Source organism: Egretta garzetta, unplaced genomic scaffold, assembly GCF_000687185.1.
Source record: "Egretta garzetta isolate BGI_Z169 unplaced genomic scaffold, ASM68718v1 scaffold2, whole genome shotgun sequence".
NCBI lineage: Eukaryota > Metazoa > Chordata > Aves > Pelecaniformes > Ardeidae > Egretta > Egretta garzetta.
In genome coordinates, this window is record NW_009258894.1 from 4,497,776 (window position 1) to 4,505,166 (window position 7,391).

General features: G+C 45.6%; 1 protein-coding gene across 7 annotated transcripts in view; it reads left to right on the top strand.

Moving 5' to 3' along the window:
- Nucleotides 1-6: 6 nt before the first annotated feature.
- Nucleotides 7-7,391, top strand: part of SUSD6 (sushi domain containing 6) — a 90,113-nt gene continuing 82,728 nt past the window's right edge. For 5 of the 7 annotated variants that reach the window (XR_004841372.1, XM_035889837.1, XM_035889835.1 and 2 more), the window contains exons 1-2: nt 7-474; nt 6,852-6,938. The gene's annotated coding sequence lies outside the window, so the exon portion shown is untranslated. Of the gene's footprint in view, nt 475-895; nt 1,016-2,108; nt 2,789-6,851; nt 6,939-7,391 lie in introns of those variants that run through there. The other 2 variants (XM_035889833.1, XM_035889834.1) reach the window with 2 other exon arrangements.

Genomic DNA, 7,391 nt, shown 5'->3' on the forward strand with positions numbered 1-7,391 from the left:
CGGGGACGGACTTGGGTTTTCTCTGCGGTCTGCGGGTTTTAAAGGGAACGCTCGGGCTCGTGGGTCCTCCCTGGCGTGGGGTGAGGCTCTTCGGATGTGAAAAATCCCCCAGAGTTACCCGGCGAGAGGCGTTCGTAGCGCGCTCCGGTTTCTCCTTTCGTAGAGCTTGCGGGGGGGAAGCATCGGGAGACTCGGAGGAAAAGTGGTGACTGAGGTGAAGGCGTGGGCGAAGGCAGCTCCCGCGGGTGACTTCATGTGGGAAACCTCGCGTCCGCCAAGGGCTTCGTCGTTGCGTCCTCGCTGGTGGTGCCTCGGCGGTGCCTAAAGGTCAGAGCCTCCCTGGCAGCTGCCTTCGCCCCTGTGCGAGCGCTTGGGCTGAACCCGTAACAAATCCCACCGTAAATCCCCCGGAGGACCCCGAACTCAAAAATAAGTCACGCTGGGCTTTTTGAGAACTGGAAAGGAAGAACTGCCGTAAGTATCCCTAAAACCGAGTAAAAACCGAGAAGATGGAAAAAAATACCATCACAAATAGTTCTCATTTCTAGCACTACTTAATGCAAACAGCAGTGCGTTTTTTCGTCTTTGTCGTGCTCTTTTAAACCGATTCATACAGTAGTTTGGAGTGGGCTCATTCTCAAGGGGGCTACGTTATTGTTGGGGAACGGGCTTGATCTCGGTGTTGTTAGAGTAACGCAGATTTTGTTGGGTGGAAGGAGGTGAGAGGAGGTAAACATAATAAATAAAAAATATCCTGAAGTTGTCTTTGGAACGGTCGAGAGCTAAACCCAGCTGATGGGCAGAGAGGATTTTGCACTTGTCTGGTTGCGCTTCCTAGTGGCTTTTTGTGCTTGTTCCCATAAATGCTATTATGTAATGGTGCTTCTCTTGGCAGGAGTCTATTGTCACCGTAATTCCTGAGGTTTCTGGAGCAATGCAGCTTGTTCAGGAGAGTCAGAACAATGGGAAGAAAAGTTCCTAAGAGGAGGTTTTAACCTCTTTAATTTTTCATGCGGTAGGACTAAGCTCAAGACATCTGGATCTCTTCCAGCATATCTTTACTGGCCTCTGCTTGGTGTTCAGCTTGTCTTTCTCTCTTTCCTGGGCTGCGCTGTAGATTATCAAGCACCAGCTTGCCGCTTGCATCCTGCGTCAGCTGGGAAGACGTTGCCTCTTTCCTTTAATAATAATTCTTATACTTCTCCTTTTTTTGTGTCCCTCTCCCCCTCCCTCCCCAACAGAAGCAGAAGTGATACAGTTATTTTCAGAGCGCTTAACTGTTGCTTAGAAAAAATTACTTGAGGTAATGGGGATAAGGGGACTCCCCCCCCGTCTGCATCTCTAGTCAGAACTTGTCTGTATACATCAAAGGGAGGCAGAACACCGACATGGAGGGAGAACTTGCATATTAAATGCTAGTGCTCTAAGGATCAGTGCTTTTGTGTCTGCAGTTTATCATTGATTTCATCCGCCGCCTCCTCTTAAGGTGTCTGTCATAAATCTCTTTGCAAGTTTGCCCCCTTTTCTTCTTTTTGTGCCACACTGGTTTTTAGGGGTATATTTCTATGCAGAGAGAAGAATTCTTTCCGGTATTGTAATCTGGTGGCCAGTTGTGGCCCTGGCAGTTTTACAGATCACACTTCTGTCTTTTTGTAACTTGCATGTTGTTTCTGGTAGTGATTCTGTAAGCAAAACCCGGAGGAGAAAATAACTTCTTTTCCCCCTTGTTTGGAGTTTCATCTGCCCTCTTAACACTGGCTTGTCCTCTTGCATAAATGAGCGTTTTACAGACTGCTAGAGACAAGAGTGCTGTCGGAAAGCAGGAAGGTGTGTTTCTTTACAGGGCCACTGGGATGAAGGAAATGTGACCGAAAGACCTGCAACCTAATCTAACTTGCTTTTAAAGTCAAAGATGATTGTTATCACTTCGTGGTGTTGCACCTCATTGTAGAGCAGAGAGGCACATGACAAGGGAGCCATAACCTCCTCTTACGCAAGTCCTCGCCAAAACCCAGGCACCCTCATGTTCCTGCTTTAAAGGTTTGGGGTTTTTTTTGATACGCAGATGCTTCAGTGAAGTCTGGGTGTGGGAAAGTTCTGATCTGGAGGCTGAAATTTCCCAACCACGGTATTACTGTAGCAGAGACTTTTTGGTTCTGTCACCTTCTCTCTGCTTGTCATGCAAATTGGCCACCTGTGGTCTTTGCAGAGGGCCCGATGTCCTTGAGGTGTTCAGTGCACTGTGTCTCTGCTGAAACAGTTTGCAGACGGTTTATCAGCAGAGTTTATATTTAGTGCAGCATGTGAAGGTGGACTGAAATGGCTGCTGGAGCTCACGAGCTGCCTGGGGAGTCAGCGAGCAATGGTTACTGAAGTTGCTAAACGTGTGTCCTGCCTGTAGTGTAGGGATTTTGATGGGATTAGTTCTGTCCTGTGATCATGCTTGTTTTCAGCTGTTTTATTCCTGCCTGGAGAATTGTTTCAGCTCTCAGTAAGGGCAGTCTGCAGCGGTCTTAACCTCAGCGCCTCAGCTGCAGACTTGAGTTTCTGTGTCTGTGTCTGTTCCTGTTGCATCACTTCTGCTTTTTATCAGTGTACTTGCTTACACCGCAGCCATCTACTGCTATACCGCCCAAACATGCCTCTTGCTGCTTCTGCTTTCATGAGTAAACAGCTGTAAGCTGCTGGCCTCTGTCAGCAGCATTTCTTGCTACCCTGAGATCCTCTCTTCTTGCTAACCTGAGATGCTCCTGGAGAAGCCCATTGCCTGTCGATACGTGCATGACAGGTCAGTAGTGTGGAAGCCTTGCTCCAGCGTTTCCCAGCCTGCGCCCGTCGTGCGCTCTGGCTGGTGCTCCCCGCGGCTCCCCTGCCCTCTGAGCCACTTGTCGGCTGCGATAAGCAGCTGATCCCAGCTGATCAGGCTTAGCTGGGAGAGAGGCGATCTTTCACTGACAGCGGCTGGGCCTGCTTTCCTGAAAGGCTGCAGGGGGGGAGCGGGGAGGGGGGAGGAGAGGCAGCAGGGATTGAATTCTGCTCTAGGAGGATGTAAATAAAAACACAAAGGCTTTTCCTAGAACAGGAAAGGGGAAAACTTAACCCGTAAGTAGCAAAGATGCTTGCTCGTAACGTGGTCTTGGTTACAGTTGGTTTCTCTTGCCAGAGATGCAGTAGTCTGTAATTATGTTTATCTAGTTGTCATGACACGTGTCGTGTCTTTAGAAGTGCCACCATACGTGTTTAATCTCAGTTACGAAGCTATTCTGGGTACAAATGGAATTATTTCAGACGTAACGACTTAACTCCCAGCACAGAGAGTAGTGGTTAGGGACAGGTAGAGGACTGATGAAGCGCGCTCTGTCTCTGCAACTCCTGTGCAATTCACCCAGCTTTGCTGTTCGGCAGTTACACAGGCAGTGTTTTCCTTGACTCTGCTAGCAGGCTTGTCTGCTGTGCAGCTGCAGAAATTGATTTTAAGTTTAACCAGTGGAAATGCTTCCTATAAATTTCAGGCAGTGCGCTTTTTGTGTGTAGCAAGAAATATTTTCACCGCCGTTTTGTGTGCTGTTTGTTGTGTTACTGAGCAGTGGCAGCTCGTGCCCTCTCACAGGGAGCTTGCCATTCTCGCACGGCTTGCTGTGCGATGCACTCTGCAAACAGGGTATTTTTAAACTGAGCCTAGTGATGCTAAGAAGAGAGCAGTCGAAGCCTGGCCTGTTGTTTGCTTGCTTATTTATTTATTTTAAACTGATGATGTTTGTGTGTGATGATTCAAGACAGTTTATCAAGGAAACTCATGATGTCAAAGAGCTGAGGGACCAGAAGTTAGATGTATAAACCCCCTACCTCTTCCCTGCTGCTTCAGTTGTCCCCTTCCCCCAGTTTCTGGCTTTCTCTGCCCATGTATTGAACAGCGGTCAGGCTCCGAAAGCAGAGTGTACGCTGAGCACCTTCCCCACAGCTCAAAGGGTCCATGTGTCTCATGTCACTGGTGATTCCCTTGGGGAACTGTGATCCTGGCAACCAGCCCACCCAGCAGCAAGTTTGCTTCCTAGTATAAGTGGGTGTTAAGTGGAACGGGTTGGTCATCACTTCTGCAGCAGTAACCATATAGGCAATGTGAAGTACAGCTTTTGGAGCTGGTAAAGCAGGGTAAAGGGAAACTGCCTTCTGGAAACACTTTTATGTGGAAAATGAAACACTGCCTTGTATTTATGCTATGGACTAGAATGACTTTCAGTCCGGCAGTGTAAATTCACTTGCCATAGGAATGACTTCCTTGTAGAAGCTTGAACTGAATGTCCACCGCTTTAACCTCACGCTCAGAAGTGAACCAGTTTCAATACTGTGTCTCTGTCCGTAGCTTCCTTAGCTTACACCTTAAAAGCTCCAGAACCATTTTGAAAACTTTAAAGCTGTTTACATTTTTCCTCAACTCATTTTCCTCCTGGCTTGTAATTAAATGTTGCTGTGGTTTGCTGCTGTTCCTGTTTTTTTCCTGCATTGGCTTAATGGGGTTTTGTAATAAAATGAGTGGGAATTGAGAGAATCTCTGATCAAAACCAAGTTTGCATCTTGTTTGGGAACCAAGATAAGTTATATTGGAGTATTGGATGTCTTTCTGCAGGACTCTTAACAGAGCACAAGTTTTAAGAGGGAAATCCTGTTGATACATCAGTCTTGCAAAAAAAAACCCAAAACAAACCAAAAAACCAACCCAACAGCAAAACCAAACCAAACAAAAAAATCCCCAGTCCAACAATATCCTCCTAACCCCAAACCCCCAATTTCTGTAAGTGAGCTTGAGAGTGATGTTCTTGGCTGTATAAAAGTACAGATGTTTCAGTAGCTAAACTTGCAACTTGATTTTCAGCGGTAGCTGTTAAAGGCAGCTTGCTTTGAAAGGAGCTACAGTTTGTATGTGTAGTTTTAAATACATAGATTAGTGAAATACTTGAATGGTTCTGGCCTATTTAAGATGTTTGGGGTTTTTTTTCTTCGTGGTAAATAACTTCTGGAAAGTCTTCAAGGAGTAGATACTGAAGCAGCCCGCACTAACATATTTACACCATAGGGTGTGCCAGAATCTCCTTCGGGTATTGGAGCTCGTTTGTGCCAATATCTCTTGTAAGGCATTTTATTTATTAGACCTGGTAAGGTGCTCTAATCTTAATTAAACCATCTTTAAATGAGGTGCGGGGGGAAGGTAAAGATGTGTGCTGGGTATGTGTTGCTCTGTAATGAGTCAAAAGGCAAAAGAAAGCTGATGTGCAGTGAAGACGACTTAACAGTAATTTATCATCCTCTGCTGTGTGGGGATTCATTATATGTGAAAGCTAAGACAGAAACTGCCCCCAAAATAGGTTATCCTTCTGTGTTGGTACACAGCCTGAGGAGAATCCTTTCTGCGCCAAAACAGCAGCCTGGAAGGGTGATTGACATCTCTTGCTTTTCAAGAAAAGTGTCAGAATTGCAGAGCATTGCTCAGAGGGTACGAAAGCTTCACTTCTCCATCTGCCGCCGCATATGCCACTGGCGACCTGATGGCCATATGTGGGATCATCCTGAAAGCTTTAAACCCAGCTCCTCTCCGAGGGCCCCTCGCTCCTTTTGAAAGTCCGAAAAGGGCATGCTGCTTGCTTCAGGAGAGGGAGGCTCCCGCTTTCCCCCTAGGAAAAACTAGTAGTACATATTTATAAAAGTAACGCATTATTGCAGAGAGCTGTGTGATCCTGAAATGCAGCAAACTGGTTCTGTGATGTGCAACAAAAACGTGCTGGAGACTCACTGCCGGCTTTGCCCTGGCTTTGTGAGCAGAGACTGTAAAACCGTGCAGGCCTACTAAGGGAGAGCTGTTAAAAACTGCTTCACAAGTATGGGGAGCGGGGTTGTATGATCAGGGGTTGCGTCCTTTGGTAAGCGTATGATGATTTAAGTTGAATGAGAGACACAAAAAGGCGTTTGCTAGGCTTACTTTTAATTTCATTAGCCGTGAGAACCTCCATCTCAAGTCTGTTTCTGGTTTGCTGTCTTGCAGGGCTTGCACGCTTCTGGGACTCAGAAAGCTGCCATTTAAATGTGACAGTGAAATGTTTTAACAAGGAAGGCGAGCTTTAAGCAGCCTAGACAAAAATTCCTTTCAGCTGCACAGCTTTTACTTTCACTTTTGCATGGCCAGTTTGCCCGGTTCTCAGGTAGTTGCTGTGCTTTCCCAAGCAGAGAAGGTTACCTTATTAATAACCATCTCTTCTCTAAGTCTTGGAATTTTTAATATTAATGTGGAATAAAAAGGGTATGTGGGGGGATAAGAGACAATAAAACATACCCATGTTTTTTGGCACCATAGGAGAAAGGAAATTTATTTCTGTGCTTGTTTAGGAAGTATGCAGTATTTGTGACCACTAGATTTTATTTGTAGACGTGTATGTTTGTATCTGATGGCTGGACTTGATGCAGTTCTAGTCTATGTGTTTCAGGCAACTTCTCAGAATTTTCTGTCTCACTGGAAAAAAAAAATTACAAAGCGTAAGTGCTGCTGAAAAATGTTTTCGGTAACACTCTGCTATGCTTGAAACTATGATCTGTTCCCTTCTTATACTTCGAATCTTTAAATGGAATGCGTGAGGGTAGTTTTGAGTATTTGGTTTTGAGTAACTTCTGCCGTATATCTCAAACCCAGATCTGAATTTTGTGGGTAATGACTAATACCTGAAGCATAGCTGTGTGCTTGTGTTCTGAAAACATAATAGAGCTGCATCTACCCCTCAGTCTTCCAGCTCTTTATGTGGCAGTTGCCCTTCTTATCCCCTGTGTATTCACAGCTAATACTTACTTTTTTTGTGCATTCCTAGGTGTGTGAATCAACCTGCGGTCACTGAATCATCGCTTTAATCATACTGATTTGACAACCATTGTATGCCAGCTTGTGTCAACACCAGGTAAGATGAAAGCTAATGCCGTTACTTTATTTTTCCTGACTCTCTGCTTTTTAAACCTGCGTTTTGTCCAAATGCCAGTGACTTTTCTGTAGGCTGAAGTCAGAATGTGCTGCCTTCCATGCTTTCCTGCAGCAAGACAGTCACTTACTGTTAACATTGCTTCCTGTTTTGGAAGCTTCTAAAATGTTCTTAGGGTCTGACTCCTTTGTAGCCATGCCTTAGCCTTTTTCCCGACACCTCTGTTAACCTGTTTTTTGTGGTGTTCAGATGCCACAAGCTGTTTTTTTCCTTGTATTCTTCACCCCCTTACCACTCCCTGGTTTTGCTGTAGAAACTGTTAAACTCCTGCCTTCCTGAGTTAAGCGTGCATGATAAACCACCTGTACTCTCTGACCTTTTCTCTTGAACAGAAAATGGGGTTTGTTTTCTTTTGATTTCCCCCCCCCCCCCCCC